The following is a 19,519-nucleotide window of genomic DNA, read 5'->3' on the forward strand; positions in this document are numbered from 1 at the left end:
ATGATAGAAGATCGTTGCTTTCGATGAAGTGGCAGGCAATTTTTAATCTTTAAATCAACATCTAATCTTGTGGTTTGATGATGGAAGATGGTTCCTTTGGCCAAAGTTGAACTGTGATTTTCATCTTTTCAAAGCACTCCTGGTCTGGTAGTTCGATCTTAGAAGATGGTCGCTTTTGTCGAAGCGGAAGGGAGATTTATCTTTTAAAATCACTGTCTTAAGGAGTATTTCAATGGTAGGAGATGTTGTTTTTGCCAAAGCGGAGGGAAAATTTTAGTTTGAATTCAATTCACTGCCTTATCATATTGTTTGATGGTAGAAGATGGTTCCTTTGGACAATCAGAACTGTGATTTTTATCCTTTGAAGTCACTCTTGGTCTCGTAGTACGATGACAGATGATGGTTGCTTTTTACAAATCAGAAATGCGATTTTTATCTTTTTAAATCACTTCTTTACAGACTAATTTGATGGTAGAAGATTGTTTCCTTTTCGATAGCAGAAGGATGATCTAATCTTCTTTTATCACTGCCTGATATGGTGGTTGGATAGAAAAAGAAGATTGTTTTTGCTGAAGTTGAAGAACGATGCTATCTTTTAAAATCACTGCCTTAACTAGTTGTTTAATGGTAGAAGATGGTTGCTTGTACCAAAGAGGAATGCCGATTTCCCTCTTTTAAATCACTGTGCTTAGTTGGTAGATAGTGTGACGGAGATTGAAATGGGGTTGGTGGTGGGATCAAAAGTCATGTATTTAATGCAATACTTCAGCATAGACCATTAATTATGGTCTACAGATTTTCTCTGTGTATTTTATCAAAAACTTTCTCATAATCCCTACAGACCAAATGAGTCTCCAAATTAAATTATCTATTTCAATAATTTGTTTTAAAACATAAATCATCTATACATGATCTTCCATTGTTTGAAAACATTCTGTTCTTCTGAAAGTACATTGCAATATGTGTTAGTCTTTTATTCACTATAACTTTTATGTTGTGTTTTTTAATTATCTCATGGTATTATCACACCAGATCACAGAGGTCAAATTCATGTATTTTTTTATAGTACCTTTTCTGGGTTGGAGGGCAAAGTCTGACTGTCACCTCCTCGTGGTGCCCTCTGGATAATCTAACGACAGCAGCATTTCTTTTTTCCCATCATGGAGACAAATTTCAGTGATTAAATTTTACTATAAATTTTGTAACCTGTGTTTATGCCAGCTTTTGACCAATCTGACAGAATCTCCCATTCCTGCCAACAGTTATTTATTAATTTTACAAATCTTTGATGTAAATATTCTCCAGCATATTACCATGCTCTTTATTTACTAATATTATTAATATTATTTTCCTGACTCCCATGGAGTCAGAAGATTTCACTGGAGGTCAACAGTAGTGAACACAGTTTATCACACCACTCCTTAAAATCATCCAAAGTCTGCGTGTTCACCACCCTCTTAGTCAATGTGTTCCATACTCCTACCACTCTCTATGCAAAAACTTACTTCTTACCATTTTACTCACCACCTCCTTTTGCAACTCACAGCAACTGCTTCTTATCCTTGTTCCTTCACCTCATTATACCATATGAAAAATGTCCTCAGTTTTAATATGATAATAACCATTCAACAGCTTGAATGTTTTGTTCATATCTTTCCCTTTGTCATCTATTCACCAAACTATGCAGTACTCATGATCTCAGTCTATCCTCATAATATCAGTTCTGACATCATTTTTGTTATCTGTTTCTGAACCCTCTCCAAGGTTACTTCATTCCCTTCAAATCCCAGTGACCAGATATAAGCACAGAAATCCAGATGTCATCTGATCAAAGCTTTATACAGTGGGACCAGCACACGTTTATCTCTCGTAGTCAATGTTCTCCTCAACATTGCTGCAATTCTCTGAGATGTCTTCACAAGCTTTGCAATATGTCCCCAGAACTTTAAATCCACAATTAACACAAGTTCCCTTTCTTCCTCCACTTCTTCACCAAGTGAGTACGAAGCATACCTTTTTTGAAAGCAAAATTTTAAAACTTAAAGCTTATTCAAATCCTCTTGAAGAGCCAAAATACCAGCATTATTACTAATAACCCTCCAACACTTCACGTCATCTGCAAACAACTGAACATCCCCCTGTAGTCCAGTGACAATATCATTGAAATAAAGATTGAACAACAATGGTTCCGGGACTGAACCCTGTGGAACTCCACTTCTAATCTGCCTACATCCTGATACTGCTCTTCCCATATACAACTCTCTGATATCTAGCAGAGAACCAATCACCAATTCAATCCACAAACCCTGATATCCAAACCTATATGATACAACTTAAAAATCAACTTGTTACATAGCACCCTCTCAGATATATTGGGGAGAGAAAAAATGACAGTGTACGCCCTACCTTTATCCACTGCTCTTGTTACTCTATTATATAATTATTATTATTATTATTATTATTACGTGGCACCTCCAAGGAGTCCAAAGACTCATCGAGGGAGGGCACCTACTCTACAGCCATCCATCTCCACCATTTAATCCACTACAGGGAAGGAACTGCAACTACCATCATCTACACCATATTATACAATTAATTTAATAAACTGAAATTATTGAAATTAGTTTTTTCATCAGAATACCAATATTTTTCAACATCCAAGGTGTGCCACCTGAAACCCTCAAGTGTGTCAGTGCTGACACGCGTGTCATAGGTTCGCCATCACTGATCTACACCAAAGTTATCTACTGCCCACCACTAGTATCTTTTTATTTATTTATGCCCTATCTTTATCCACTGCACTTGTTACTCTATTATATAATTAGTATTATTATTATTACGTGGCACCTCCAAGGAGTCCAAAAACTCATCGAGGGAGGACACCTACTCTATAGCCATCCGTCTCCACCATTTAATCCACTACAGGGAAGGAACCGCAACTACTATCATCTACACCAACGATATCTACTACCCACCACTAGTATCTTTTTATTTATTTATTTATTTTGTCTGTAAATTGCATGTTTTCTGATATGTCATGTACATACTTTTGTTTGATTATGCTCAGGCAAAATAAGGATGAAAACAAGAATTTCTTGTAAAGTATAATATAATAATTGATTAATCAGATAATTCTCTGATCAGGCTGGCTAAGAAACATGAAAAAAATCGTGACTGTTTTGATGTTCTTCCCATATACTGGATGTTAAAAAAAATATTAACCCCCCCCCCCCCACACACACACACACTTATCCCAGTAAGATAATATATGGTAGTCTGTCTCTTGATATACTGCTATTGATATTTTTGTTTTTGCCAAAAACAATTTGACTTTTTTTTTAGGTGTATTTTGTAACCTTGATGCTCAGGCTAGATGGATTTCAATCAAATTCATATTTAGAAGCATTACTAAAATTTTTCAAACAATCTCAATTTTGATAAACTGGACCAGTTTAAATTAATAAATTTTTTATCCAATTTTAACTTCCATAATCTTTTATTTCAGAAAAATTTCTCTCAATCTATGTTCACTGGGCAACTAGAGATGCTGTATGGTCACTCCGATGCTTGATGATGTTCCACACCAGGCCTCGCCATGTAGTCCTGTTGTTTGCTTTTCTGGCAGCCTCAACTCTCTGAAGATCAGTCACTCCACACATGTCATCCATCCATCTCATTGATGGTCTACCCCTGCCTCTTTTTCCAGGAACTTTACCTTCTATTACTGATCTGAGAAGTCCTCCTTCCATTCTTTCTATGTGTCCAAAATATTTTAACTTTCTTCTGTCAATATCCTTAAGGAGCCTTAAAGTTCTACTAATCTTTTCTAACACCCATTCATTTGTACGCCTTTCAGTATATGATATCCTCAACAGCCTTCTGTAACACCACATCTAAAAAGCAGATATCCGTTTCTTTTCTGACTTCTTTAGGTTCCAAGTCTCGCAACCATAAGTCGCTGTTGGAAAAACAACTGCATCTAAAATCCTCAACTTTGTTCCCATGGAGATAGATCCATCCTTCCAGATTTTAGACAGGTCTTTGACTGTTGTTTTAGCCATTCCTAACCTTTTTCTGACATCTTCTGAACAGCAATTCTTCACAATAAGAGCTTCTCTGTTTGTTTTTCCTTTGAGAACCATGATCTTTGTCTTGCTAGAATTGAGTTGAAGTCCTCTGTTATTACTGATCTTGTTAACTTTGTCAAGAATTAGTCCTAGTTCTTCCATGTCATTACAAAGGAGTACTGTATCATCAGCGTACCTCAGATTACTGATCAATCTACCTCCTATCGTAATTCCTGTCCTGAGCTCATCCAATGCTTCATGCATGATGTCCTCTGCATATATACTAAACAAGTGAGGAGAAAGTAAACATTCTTGTCTAACTCCTTTTCCAACTTGAAGCCAGTCAGTCAATCCAACACCTGTTCTTACTGTGGCTTCCTGCTCCTTATACAAGTTGGCTATCAACCTGATAGCGTGTTGAGGAAAACCCATTCTTTTCATTACTTCCCAGTTTCACATGCTCAACACAGTCAAAAGCTTTAGAGTAGTCTAAGAAACACATTACCAGAGGGAGTCTGAATTCTTTATATTTTTCTATGATCTGTCTAATCTTTTCAATTCTATTATTATTATTAAATTTTAATTTAATCTTTTCAGTTTAAATTAATACATTTTTTATCCAATTTTAACTTCCATAATCTTTTATTTCAGAAAAATTTCTGAAGATTAAAATAAGCTAAAACGTAGATCAAAATAACAAAACATCAGCTTGTTTACTGGAAGAAATTAGCAATTACCATAAAACTAATTAACCAGTCTCATTAAGAAAATAACTGCACCAAAGTTGGAAGCTTTGTCTGGTGGGATTGTCATCAAGATTGAATAAGCCAGGATTAGACAATCTGAGAGTCCTGTTCTGAAAACAGTATGGTTCTTTCATGCTACTCCAGGCCTAGCAGTGTGGCAGTGGTGATGAAAGTAATTACTTACAATCCTTTCTCTTTGTTTAAGCATATACAACACTATGGTTTTAAGTTATGATGGCAACATAAGTGTATTACTTAAGACCCCCCCCCTACTTAGTTAACTCAATTTTTTATTTTTTAATCAAGTATTTTTCAATGTTCTGTTACACTTTTTGCAACATGCAGAATTAACACATTAACTTTTTGACACAAAAAAAGCTAGTGCGTTAAAATTTAAGGTTAATGGCATCCTTTAATGTTTATATTAAAAGACTACAGGTACTTGTAAAGCCCATACACACTGTATACTATTAATATGATTAATATTTACCATCTTTATATCTGAGAATATGTTTCTCATTTATATATGATTTATAATGAGTTCAACTATGGTCACTATGTTTACCAGTAATTATATGTCAATCCCTATCCAAAACATGTTTTTTACATCCAAGAAATTAATTTAAACTAAACATTTCAAAAAGTATACTGTTCAATAATGTAAAATAACATGTATGTCCTTTCTCCTGTTTGCAGTTATTCTAACCTCTCAACAAACTAGCTGGTCAACTAGATACTCAAGAATCATTGTATTTTATAATTTTTTTAAGAAATTTATAACATTCTGTGTCAAAAGATGTTAAGAAAGAATTCTTAGCAATTTTAAACAGATAAAAACATCAGTTCATACCAAAAAATTAAATTGACCATACTTATTTTTTTTTCAATATAAATAAATAAGAAATATCAGCCACTATCCCTCCATATGAGACACCAATTTTGTAGAGATACTTCACTCTAACTTTTCATTCTAAAAACAGACAGACTGGCTGATTAACTTGTGTACAGAAGTAACAGACAACATACCGAACCCTCAGTTTTAGATGCCTCTTGCTATGCTTCCAACCAAACCAAGAGTATCAATTTAAAAATCCTGCACCAATTCTAATAAAGAACAATAAAATTCTACTTCTGCTTCATTATTAAATATTTCAGATATTCAATTTACACTGGAAATTTAAAAAAAAAAAAAAATTTAAGTACAACAGTTAATACATTCCATCAACTTTTTTTAAAATGCAGCCTCCACCCATGACTTAATTGTAAATAAGTTATTTATGTGTTAATCTTATAAAAAAATATAAAAAAATTAAGAAAGCAGATTTCTGCCCCCTTAAATGGTAAAAATCAGGTGTTTTCCTCAGCACCTGGAACACAATGCTATTGTATGGTCAAAAACACTTCCTCAAAATAATGCGTTAAAAACTTCACACACTCAGTTTTATGATTTAAGGGCTAACATTTTCCTTTCAAACCATAAACAGGAATTTGACTAAAAAATAAATTCACTTAAGCACCACAATTATTGCATTTGATTTGGAGATGAAGATGTCTAGGTTAGATGTCCAGAGCACTGCATTACAAAAGAACATTCATTAATGTTTGGGAAGTGATGAAACAAGAAAGGTCACTGCCAAAAATGGATACATGTGGAAGTATAAAGCAGGTGATTATAGGAAGCTCTGTAGTCAGTATCATATCCATTGGGTAGATGAACTGAGCAGAAAAGATGTTGACAATGCATGGAAACTCATGAGGCAATATCTGACAAAAGCGATGTATGACAGCATACCGTGGGTTAAGTGAGTAAATACAGTGGGAGTAAAATAGAAGAACAGTGAAATCAAGCAAGCTGTGCAGGAAAAGAAAATGTTATGGGGGAGGTTCAAGACAGTTGGTGTAGATCATATTCACGAAGAGTATAAGGTGCAGGTTAGAAAGTGATGAGCATGATAAAGAAAGAAAAGGTGCAGTATGAGAGGAGATTGGCTGGTCAGGCCAAGGTTAACACATTCGCTGCCATGCTACTTCAGCATAGTCTGTTCCCGTATGCCAAGCAATTTCACTTCTTCGAGGTCGGTACGATAATCTTGTTGCCAGCAGTAAGCGTCATATGAGTATACTCGTAGTTGGCTTGTGCAGAGCATATACCATCTATGAGAATACACAGTTTTGATGCTAGCTCCACAAGCCAAGCATTTTCACTTTTTCAAGGTCAGTACAGTAATCTCGTTGCCGGCGGTAAGCATCATACGAGTATACTTGTAGCTGGCTTGTGTGGCTGGTTTACCAACTACGAGTATACTTGTAGTTGGCAGCGAACATGTTAACTCGAGGGAATTTTTCCACTATATGGCAAGTAAGAGGAAGAATAATTATAGCAGACTAGTGTTGGTGGATAGTCATGGCAGCAGACTAATGAGCACTTTATCAGCGTATATCATACTGGTGTAAGTTATCTGGTACAATATATAGAAGAAAGGCAAGTGTTAGGAGAACTGGAAGTGAAAGAAACAAAGGTGTATCAGATGTTGGTTTGGTTAGATATAAATAAGGCTGTAGGAATGAATGACATATCACCACGTATGCTTAAGGAATGTGCACCACAGTTGGTTATGCAGTTGGTCTGTCCACACGTTTAGTTGGTTATGCAGTTGGTCTGTCCACACGTTTAGTTGGTTAAGCACTTGACCTGGTTATTTAATTAAAGTCATGCAATGGTTAGGGTTCCTAAGGAGTGGAAAGAAGGGAAAATAGTACCACTCCACAAGCATGGTTCTAAGACAGAAGTCTCCAACTATAGGCTAGTCTGTATAAGTGCAGTTGTGACCAAGGTGTTCGAGAGATTGGTTAAGGAATAGAATACAGAACTGGGTTGATGTACATGGCATTCTTTATGAAGGTCAGCATGAATTTATAAAGGGTAGGTCTTGTTTCAGTAACACATACATTTTATGATAAGGCGATGAGTGTGTTAGATAAGGAAGAATCATATACAGTGATATACTTAGACTTTGCAAAAGCATTTGATAGATTATCACATCATAAGTTGGTGTTCAATCTGCAGATGATGGGAATAGACAGTATATTGGTTAGATGCATCAGAGATTGGCTCTCTGAAAGATACCAGCAGGTTATGTATGATGGAGCAATGTCTCAAAAAAAGAAGGGTAACCAGTGGTGTGTCCCAGGGTTCTGTTCTTGGGCCTCTGATGTTTAACTTGTTTGTAAACGATACATCATGTGGACTGACTAGGGATCTTCAGTTATGCTGATGATGCTGAATCCCTTCAGGAAAATTTGAAGAGACTTTTTACTTGGACAAAAGAGTTAGATTGTAGTTTTGATATTAATAAGTGCAAGGTGTTCATTTTGGAGTGCAGAAATATAAGGCTGTGTACTATTATCGATGGTGCTGTACTGGATAAGATTAGAGATTTGGGAGTTATGGTTGACAGTAGATTGAAGTTCAGAGAGGCATATTGCTAGTGTTGCAAAGGTTGCACATTGTGCTGCTATGATAAGAAGTACTCTACCATGCAAAGATAATGAAGTGATTGTGCTACTGTATAAGGCACTGGTCAGACTACACTTGGACTATTGTGACTTTGACTTGGACAAAAGAGTTAGATTGTAGTTTTAATATTAATAAGTGCAAGGTATTGCATTTTGGAGTGCAGAAATAGAGTTTTGGTTTTCAATGTGATGTGGAGATAGTGGAGAGGGTCCAGAAATGAGTGACTAAGACAATATCAGGAGTTTGGAATGCTTGCTATGGAGAGAAGTTGAAGAGATGTCGATTGCAGAATTTGGTGGATAGGATGAAGAGAGGTGATATGATAGAGACATATCACCTCTCTTATATGATAATGGATTAATGCAGAGGGGATTATAAAAAGAGTAGAAGGTGAGAGGGGGAAGAACCAGAGGTCATTCACTGACAATGGAGAAATGTCAGTGAATGGAATGCATTACCAGAATGTGTTGTTAATACAAGGAGTGCTAAGGACTGTAAGATTCTATATATATATAGATTCAATATTCTATATTTATAGACTATAGATTCTATATGAAGATAGAAACACAGAAAGAATGGATGATTTGATCGATAACGAAAATGGTGAGATAAATGCGAGTAGCGAAATTGCCCGTTTGAATGGTGCGATACACAGAGCTAAAAGACAACTGGACCGTATGCAAAAATGTGTGTTGAACGTATCGACAAATAACGGGCGGAAGTCTGTGATGGCAAATAATAGAATCTTCGCAAACGTCAATAAAATGAAGGAGCGAGTGCTGTATGGGGATTCGCTATTAAGAGGCGTAATAATTGAGAGTTTAACGAAGTCGTACTAGCCGGGTGCAAACATAAAGGACGTCAGCGAATCTATTCAACTGCAAAAACAGAGGGTGAAAGAGATGATAATCGTGGCAGGAACGAATGATTTGAAAGAGGACAAAATGGAAATGATAGAGGATGTGAGGGAGTTGTTTGAGGTAGCAAAAGAGAAGAGTGAGAGAGTTAGGATGGTGAGTATCTTACCACGGTATGACAGCGAAGTGTTTAGAAGGAGGGCCATAATTGCCAATGACTTTATGCGTGGGTTATGCATGGAGAGTGGTGTGGAATTTGTGGATGTGTGTAATGAGTTCGATGGGTGAAAGGACTTATATAAGATGGATGGGTTGCATTTGAATGGAGTTGGTGTACGGAGACTTGAAAGAGTGTTGATGAATGATGTGGAAGTGGATGTACAGACTCAGGGAAACTAGATTTATTAAGAGGGGGGGAGTAGATATGCAGACATTGGGGGGGGGCAGTTAAGGGTATGAATGAGTATATTAAGCCTGGGCGAGTACGACGGACAACAAATCAGAATGGGATAGTTAGTATAAGGCATCAAAGTAGGGATGGGACAAATGGGCTTCTGCAATTCATGTACACTAATGCCAGGAGTATTAGGAACAAGAAGGAAGAGTTTTTGGCCATGGTTGGCACTTCCAGGCCACAGGTTGTCGGTATTAGTAAAACATGGCTGACAGAAGATGATAAAGCTAGTGGGATTGAATGCGACGGGTATAGCGTGTTCAGTTCAGGAGTGACAGGGTGAATAAAAAGGGGGGAGGAGTGTTATTGATGATAGCTGATGAGCTTCAACCAAGGTGTATAGAAGTTGAACTGCATGATGGGGAAAAAAGCACATTTGAGGCTGTTTGGTGTGAGATAGAATCCAGCAGAACAAAATATACAATTGGGTGCTGCTATAGACGGGGTGATGGAGTGGATTGCAGGGATAGTATGCATAAGCAAATAGAAGAAATGAGTGGAAGGAGGGTAATTATTATGGGTGATTTCAATTATGGTAACATTGACTGGAAAGAGGAGAGGGCTCATGGGAGGAAGGAACTGGATTTTATGCGGTTATTAAGGGACAACTATCTACGGCAACATGTATTGGAAAATACCAGGGGGAAGAGAGTGCTGGACCTAGTAATTGCAACCAAGAATGTGGCTGTAATGAACATGACCATGTTGCCACCAATTGGTGAGAGTGACCATAAGGTCATGACTTGGGAGGTGGCTAAAGGAGTGGAATTTACAATTAAGACAGGGTACATGTGGAATTACCGGGCTGGTAAGTATGACAAGCTTAGGTGTGTGCTTGGCTCAATGCCATGGTATGTAAAACTGCAAGGGCTGAATGTTGATAGTGCATGGGAGGTGGTTAAGAACTGTTTGCAGGAGGCAATGGTTGACTGTGTATACCAAGAGTCCGAATAATAAATCAAGTAGGGGTTAAATGGATGAATAACACTATTAACCTTGAGCTGCAAAAAAAGAAACAATTGTGGAGGGAATTTAAGGAGAAGGGTGACCATAAGCCGCAGGAACAGTATAAAACTAAGGCCAGGATGGTAACAAGGGTGGTAAGAAAAGCAAAAGCAGATTACGAAAGGAAATTGGCCTTGCAGGCTAAAGAGAATCCCGAACAGTTTTTTCAATATGTTGCAAGTAAAAGGAAAAATGCTCATGATAGAATGATCTTAAAAAATGCTGAGGGTAGGGAGGTAACCGAATCAGTCGATATTGTGGAATTACTGAGCGAGCACTTTGCAAGAGTATATCATCCAGGTGGTGACTTTGCAGGAATGGAAGAACCAACAGCTTATATTGGAATTGTGATGAATGAAGTAGAGGTAACTAGTCTATTACAGAACCTCAATGTCAATACATCTGTGGGATTGGATGGTACACCAGCTCGTGTCGTAAGTGAAGCGGCAAAAGAATTGTCAGTGCCCTTGACCATTTTGTTTAATTTGAGCCTCAGGACTGGGTCAGTGCCCAAGGGGGTGGAAAGAGGGGAAAATAGTTCCACTGCACAAAGGTGGTTCCAAGGCTGCTGTTGAAAATAACCGGCCAATCAGCATAACAGGAATCGTTATTAAGGTCTTAGAGAAAATAGTCAAGAGGAAAATACAAGATTGGATAGAAGAAAATGGGATATTGTATCGGGGACAGCATGGTTTTGTGAAGGGTAGGTCATGCCTCAGTAACTTGCTCACGTATTATAACACAGTGATGGCTGAACTCGATAAGGGTAATGGGTTTACAGTGATTCTACTGGACCTTGCTAAGGCCTTTGACAGGATACCACATGGAATTCTAATCAGTAAATTGCAGCATATGGGAATGGACATAGGGTTGGTGAGATGGATAGGAGGGTGGTTGACGGAGAGATATCAGAGAGTGGTTTACTCAGGAGGTAGAGTCCACAAGACGGCCTGTGACTAGTGGTGTGCCACAAGGATCTGTTCTTGGACCACTGCTGTTTAATTTGTTCATAAATGATATAGGAAAGGATCTGAGAGGAACAGTTCATTTGTTTGCGGATGATGCGAAGTTGGGTAGGGCAATAGTGAATGCAGATGACGTCAAAATTTTGCAGGATGATTTGGATAGATTGGAGGTCTGGGCTAAGGAGAATGGATGTCAATTTAATGTGGCAAAATGTAAGGTTATGCATTTTGGGGTGAAAAGATTGGCGGCAGTTTACTGCATTCGTGGAACCGTGCTCCAGGAAATTGATGAGGCACGAGATTTAGGAATGTTAGTGGATAAGGAATTGAAATTTAGGGGACGCATTGCGAAAGTGGCCAAATCAGCTCATGAAATCAGTTGGTTGCTGAAGAATACGTTGACGAGCAGGTTATTGTTCCTCTGCATCGAGCCTTGATATGACCCCATCTAGACTACTGTGCTCAGATTTGGTCACCTAGGTTTCTTCTTGATGGGGAGGAGGTGGAGAGGATCCAGAGGCGAGTGACCAAGATGATAGCAGGTCTGTGGAATGAACCGTATGAGAACAGGTTGAGGATTTGTGGGTTGCAAAAATTGGTTGATAGGCGGAGGAGGGGAGATATGATTGAGACATTCAAATTACTGAAGGGTTTCTATAAAATTAATTCAGAAGATATTTTTGAGAACAGGGCTGGTTGTGGGAGGACTAGGGGACATCCATGGAAGCTGGGAAAAAGTGTGGTTAGTAAAGGTGTTAGAGCTGGGTTCTTTACTTTTAGAGTAGTGAATGAGTGGAATGCGCTCCCTGAGTCTGTGGTGGATGCTGTGACAGTGAATGAGTTTAAGGCGAGGTATGATAGATACTGTATGAATGTCAAATAGTTGTGATGAATATGATTTGGGGCCTCCCTCGATGAGTCTAATTGACTCCCTGGAGTTGCCTGTAATAATAGTAATAATAATAGTAATATGATAAATATGTTGTCAGTTGAATGAACCTCCCAAGATGAGTCTGTCGACTCCATGCAGGGTGTAATAATAATAATAAATGATGCTTATTTCATGCTTAAAGAACACAGCTGACAATACTAAACCTTTTCAGAAAGACTTAATGATGATTAAGTCTTAAGCAATTATTAAACTATATACAATAGATATTCATTAGCTACAGAGTATGAATCAATGTTCTTAAAAATTCCTTCTTGCACTTTTGTCTTCATCAGAAGCTATTCTCTAGGACAATATTCGGGTGGGGGGGGGCTCCCCTTGATGAATCTTGATAGACTGTGTTTCTTAGGAAGGGCCTCCCACGATGAGTCTTTTAACTCCATGGAGGCCTGAATTTCCTCATGGATTCCCTCAGGCTGGGGGAAAGTAGACTGCAGAGTTTGGTGGATAGAAGAATGAGAGGTGATATGATTGAGACTTTTAAACTGTTGAGAGGTGGTTACAGGGTTGACACTGGGGAGTTCTTTTGCTTGGTTGAACAGCGGGAAGGAGTGATGACAAGAGGCCATCCCTGGACGTTACGAACGGAAACTGTGAGCAAGAGGGTGAGGAGTGGTTTCTTTGCATGGAGGGTGGTTAAACCGTGGAATGCATTGCCTGATGGAGTAGTGAGAGCGAAAACAGTCAATGAGTTTAAGGAGTAGTATGATAGACTTTGTGTTTCTTAGGGGGGGGACCTCCCCTCGATGAGTCTTGACAGACTATGTTCTTAGGAAGGACCTCCCACGTTGAGTCGTTTGACTCCATGGAGGCCTGAATAATAATAATAATAATAATAATTAAATGCAGACATAAGACTTACAAAACATCTCAGTAAAATTACACAAAAACAGTTTTTTTTTTGTGGTCAGTTTAATGCAGCAAAATGTAAGGTCTTCAGGTTTGGAAAACATCGATGGGATGCTGCATACTCTATGGGAGGAGTTATACTGCAGGAAGTAGGGAAGACAAGAGATCTGGGGTTGATGATTGATAGAAACATATTGACATATTGGGACATATTGCAAAGGTGGTGAAGGTAACACAGAGAATTGCTGCAATAATGAGAAAGACACTGACTTGCAGAGATAAAAGGGTTATTATTGCATTATACAGGGTGTTCGGGATAAATTTGACATATTTATAATTAATTATATTTTTCCGTAAGTTACATGTATTAACACACACTTATCTTCATTTAAAAGTTTGGACCCTTCTTCATTCATATACAAGATGTCAGAAAGGATGGATAGCTGGAACCCACCTGAATCATGGAAGAGAATAACTTGTATCATGATAATTCGTGCCCGCCATCAAAATAAGGATATTACGACTGCTGCCCAATGCTCCCTGAATACAGTAAAAACAATCAGGCATGAACTAGAGACTTGCAATGGTAACTACGAGGATGTAGCAAGAAGAAAGATCCCTAGCAGACGATCTGATTGCGTTCGTACAGCAGAATTCCTCGCAAATCTGCAGGAACAGGTGTTGAAGAACCCTGGCATTGGAATTCGGGCTTTGTTCGTGGAGTTGCTAACTGTAGTCAAGCCCTGGATAACAAGGGTAGCCAATGGTAGGCCGTATGTATGGCAGCAGGATTCGGCCCCTTGCCACACCTCTGGGAAAAGTCAAAAATGGTTGTCTGAAAATTTCTACGACTTCACCAGTCCAAATGTTTGGCCTCCAAACTCCCCAGACCTTAACCCCATGGATTATTTTGTATGGGGCGCAGTTGAAAAAGACACCAATCGCACTTCCAGTAATACAAAAGCCCAGTTAATGGATAAAATTAAAACAGTTTTTGCGGCCCTTCCCAGGGAGACTGTAGCATCAGCTTGTTCGAGGTTCCGAAGCAGAATTGAAGCTATGATCGATGCTAATGGTGGTTATTTTGAGTAAATCTTGTTGATAGTATTGTAATTAACTCTGCCTGTAATGTTTTTTTGTCAATTCATTAAATTTAATAGATACAAAGAAGATTTTCTTTTTCCTTACGAAACTGTCAAATTTATCCCGAACACCCTGTATAAGTCTCTGATCAGACCACACTTAGACTATTGTTCTCAGATTTGGTCCCCAGGATTTGAAGGGGATAAATTTGCTGTGGAAAGGGTACAAAGGTGGATAACAAAGATGGTTTTAGGACTGTACCATGTTAGTTATGAGGATCAGCTGAGGGAATGTGGACTGCAGAGTTTGGTGGATAGAAGGAGAGGTGATATGATTGAGACTTTTAAACTGTTGATAGGTGGTTACAGGGGAGTTCTTTCGCTTGGATGAACAGCGGGAAGGAGTGGTGACAAGAGGCCATCCCTGGAAGTTATAAAAGGAAACTGTTTGCAAGAGGGTGAGGAGTGGTTTCTTTGCATAGAGGGTGGTTGAACCACGGAATGCATTGCCTGATGGAGTGGTGAGAGTGAGAACAGTCAATGAGTTTAAGGAGTGGTATGATAGACTTTGTGTTTCTCGGGGGGACTCACCTCGATGAATCTTGATACACTTTGTGTTTCTTAGGAAGGACCTCCCACGATGAGTCTTTTGACTCCATGGAGGCCTGAATAATAATAATCCTTTGGCTAGTATATCCTGATGTAATATACGTCACAGAAAAATTCAGCAATATGCTTGAAACACAAGTGTGTATAGTCTCAATAAATAGATAATGCCATTCCATCCTTAACCTGCAAGGATAATGAAATCTTGGCAGACCAACAAGATTTTATTATCCTGTATTAAGTTTTCTCCAAAGAATTTTTATCACATGTAATGATTCTTTGGCAATATTTAATCTTTTGACCTATTTCAATATCAAACTGGATATTATTTGCAGCCTCAAACACAAGTACAATAGTATATCGAAGACTGAATTCTCCAAACGGATAACTTTTCATCAATTTTATTTTACCATTACTACTGCTCAAACCACAATCATCATAGCTTCCTTTGACCCAATGGCATTGATTTGTAGACAGATCCTTATCAAAATATACTTTGATGGAGCTAACATCGGTAGCACCACCAGCTGTCATTGAAAAGAATCCATGTTTCCATTTCCCTATATACACATCAATCTTTCATTAATATTAAAAAGACCAGTTGTCCAATTTACAATTTCAGGTCTAACACTAAGAAGCTCAACTGGAAAATGTCTTCTAAACTGAACAGTCCAATCAGATGGAGAATGAAATCTATGATAGTCTCCTGGTGCCAAATATACAACACACGGATATAAATATGTTTCCTTTCCTTCTTGCAGCAAAGACTTATCATAATCTTCATGTGACTGGATTATCATATTCTTGGTATCCTTATTATACCATGTCTTACCTTTAATTTGTTCAATATATCCATATTGAATTCTACCCAAATGAAGCACTGTCCCATCTGCAGGACTTACAATACAATCTTTGGGATCAACAGGCCTCACATTAGGTTTCGGTCCTTGCCTAAAAAATTCTCCAAGATTTTTATACTCAGCTAAATCTTCCTTGGCAGCTTCTTTAATATTGCAATCAAATACATACACAAAAAGGTTAAGGACAGGCTTGTGCATCCACAAAGGAAGATTTAACCCAACCCCATCAGCGAGAGGTTATCCTCAGAGGAAGCATCATATAAAGTGATACCTCCAAATCACTAGCCAACAATTGTTTTTTTTGTAGAATTTATTTTTATAAATTCACATTTTTTCACATATTGAAACTGTTGATATGCTATAAATGCAACACCACCTAACCCAAGTGGTATAGGAGTCCAATGAAGTGCCAGGATATAACGAATTAAAGGGCTTGTTCCAACCCACTGCCATGACTGATGAGAGGAAAAACTGGATTTTGTTGACATACCACATATATCATGGCTGAAGTCTGAACTACTTAGTAAAAATTTCTTTAATGGAGCAGATGATGGTAATCTATATGAGTTAATGATTTTACTCTCTTGTGCAAAGGAAAATATTCCAAAATCAGTCAACTGTAATGACTTAAGTAATCTATGACTATAAATGCTTCATATTTATTCCTCCCTTCTGAAATTCTAGCTTTATCTCTCAATTCATCCATTTCAGTCCTATAGTTATCCTTTAACATTATATATATACAACTTCATGCTATCTTTAATTGTTTTCTTGATCCCTATACACCGTTGATGATATTTCCTGGATGACTAAACTTGCTTGCATAGACAGACCATGCTAGCTTGTTTACTTACTTTTTCTTTATCCACCCCCACTTTTTTTCAGTAACTCTTGCAAAATGCACTGATCATAAATAAATCAACATTTGACACAAGCAAACACCCACTTATCCTAATCAAAAGAACTTAACTTTAGATACACAAATCATACTTGAACATGTGCACATGTATGTATCAATGCAATAAAAAAAAAAGGTAACCGTGTTACTAAAACAAGGCAGGTCAGGGCATAAATAATATTTATGCCCTGAACTGCATAAATAATATTTTCCTCATCTGCCCAATTCTGTATATGCATTCCTACCAATTTCTCCAAAATCATAACTGCAGAAGATATACAACCAGGCTTATAGTTTGATCCCTCCATTCTATAACCACCCTTATGCAATGGTACTATCTTAGCCTCCTTCTCCTCTCTAGGAACCTGCAAAATAGCGGCACAGTCAGTTCCATAGGTACATTCCCTTAAAACGCGTGGTGAAATTCCATCTAGTCACCTTGCCATATGGACATTTAGTGTACTCAGTATTCCGAATATGAGAGTGCACGATATGTTACTGGATGACCAATGAGTCAAGTGCGTGAAATTGCTGAGACTACAGGCATTTCAAAAAGAATGTGCGAGATACATTTTGCATGAAGAATTGCAAATGAAAAAGCTTTGTGCAAGATGGGTGCCGTGCTTGCTCACAGCAGATCAAAAATGCACTTGCATGAAAATCTCTGAACAGTGCTTGGAGCGTTTTAAAAAGAATAAAACTGATTTTTTGCATCAATTTATTACCATGGATGAGACTTGGATTCATCACTACACACCAGAATCATACAGCAGTCAAAACAGTGGACAGAAACCGGTTATTCGGTGCCAAAGAAGCCAAAGTTGGTTCCATCAGCAGGAAAGATCTTTTGGGATGCTAAAGGCATTTTGTTTATTAATTATCTTGAAAAGGGTAAAACAATATTATTCCGATCTTTTAACCAGACTAGATGAAAAAATTAGTTTGAAAAGACCCGGTTTGCAGAAGAAAAAAAATCATCTTTCATCAGGACAATGCACCAGCCACCAAAGGTGTTTTGGCAATGGGAAAATTAATGGATCTGCACTATAAATTGTTGGAACATCCACCCTATTCCCCAGATTTGGCTTTCTCTGATCTCTTCCAAAACTAAAACTCTTCCTCTCTGGTCAGCGTTTTTCTTTGAATCAAGAGGTGATTGCAGCTGTAGAGGGGTATTTTGCAGATCTTACTAAGAACCACTGCAGGGATGGGATAATGGCACAGGAGCATAGCTGGAATAAATGTATTAGTCTAAAAGGAAGATTATGTTAAAAATAAAAATATTTGAAATTATAAATTTTTTTTCATTTCTAGGTTGAGAACTTCTCAGACCACCCTCGTAAATCTATCACCAAATTCAGAACTCTTGATCATCATGTTCCCTCCACTGCATGCTGCCTAAGACGGTTGTCCCTGAAGAAATGGAAAAATTCTGTTCCCTTATTACTGTATGCTGGCTCCTCTCGCCAGTTTATATCACTATAACTGAAGTCTGCCCACAATGATTGCCTATTTTGCCTAAAGATTTCCTGCTCATCACCATCTATATTCCCTGGTCTGTAGCAACATTCCATAATTATGTTGTCCTGTAAACATATCCATCTGACACGATATACTCTCAAAGCCATTAGTATTATTTCCACTGAGATTTTCCATCCCGAGAGAGCACAATTCATCTCTTATCATGAATCACTCCACCAGCATGTTTACCTTCCCTATTGGGCTGAAATATGCTATACCCTTGGATTTTTATCACTGTTAGAACATCACCCTCAGTTCTTAAGGTGTTAGAGAGGTCGGTTAGGATTAGGAGTCAGAATTGGTTTGCCAATATTAACATCCTCAATGATGATTAACATGGGTTTAATAAGGGGAGTTCATGTTTTAGCAATCTGCATGTGTACTAGGTGATGAATTCATTGGATAAGGGAGATGTATACACAGAGGTATACTTTGATTTTTCAAAGACCTCATAGATTGTCACAAGATCAGCCCATAATCAAATTAAACACATGGGATTAGACAAGAGAATATTGATTTGGATTGGTAACTGGCTGTCAGATAGGTATTAGTGAGTTGTATATGGTGGAGTGTCATCTGAAAGAGGAAGGTCACCAGAACAGTGCAGAAGGGTCTGTCTCAAGGGTCATCATTGTTTAACTTGTATGTGTTTAACCAGTATGTTAATAATACTGGGACAGGCTTAACTGCCAATATGCAGATGATTGCTGATGATAAAAAGTTGATAAGAACTATGAGCAGCATGACGAGTGTTGTTGTTTTGCAGGCAGATCTCAATAGGCAATGTGAGTGGGGCCACCAGTTTTTTATTATTATTATTATTATTCAGGCCTCCATGGAGTCAAAAGACTCATCATGTGAGGTCCTTCCTAAGAACATAAAGTCTGTCAAGACTCATCGAGTCACAAAGTCTATCCTACCATTCCTTAAACTCATTGACCATTCTCGCTCTCACCACTCCATCAGGCAATTCATTCCACGGTTCAACCACCCTCCACGCAAAGAAACCACTCCTCACCCTCTTGCTCACAGTTTCCTTTCGTAACTTCCAGGGATGGCTTCTTGTCATCACTCTTTCCTGCTGTTCAACCAAGCAAAAAAAAGAACTCCCCATTGTCAACCCTGTCACCACCTCTCAACAGT

At 38.0% G+C, this 19,519-nt stretch overlaps 1 protein-coding gene and 1 pseudogene across 4 annotated transcripts in view; both read right to left on the reverse strand.

The window, feature by feature from the left end:
- LOC150099031 (serine/threonine-protein kinase Nek8-like) overlaps nt 1-19,519 on the reverse strand; it is a 1,046,903-nt gene that overhangs the window by 818,176 nt on the left and 209,208 nt on the right. The window lies entirely within an intron of this gene.
- Nucleotides 15,335-16,246, reverse strand: LOC150099032 (phosphatidylserine decarboxylase proenzyme, mitochondrial-like; annotated as a pseudogene).

The sequence above is a fragment of the Typopeltis vanoorti genome, chromosome 15 (genome assembly GCF_054136105.1).
Source record: "Typopeltis vanoorti isolate ZY-2024b chromosome 15, IOZ_Tvanoo_1.0, whole genome shotgun sequence".
Classification (NCBI taxonomy): domain Eukaryota; kingdom Metazoa; phylum Arthropoda; class Arachnida; order Uropygi; family Thelyphonidae; genus Typopeltis; species Typopeltis vanoorti.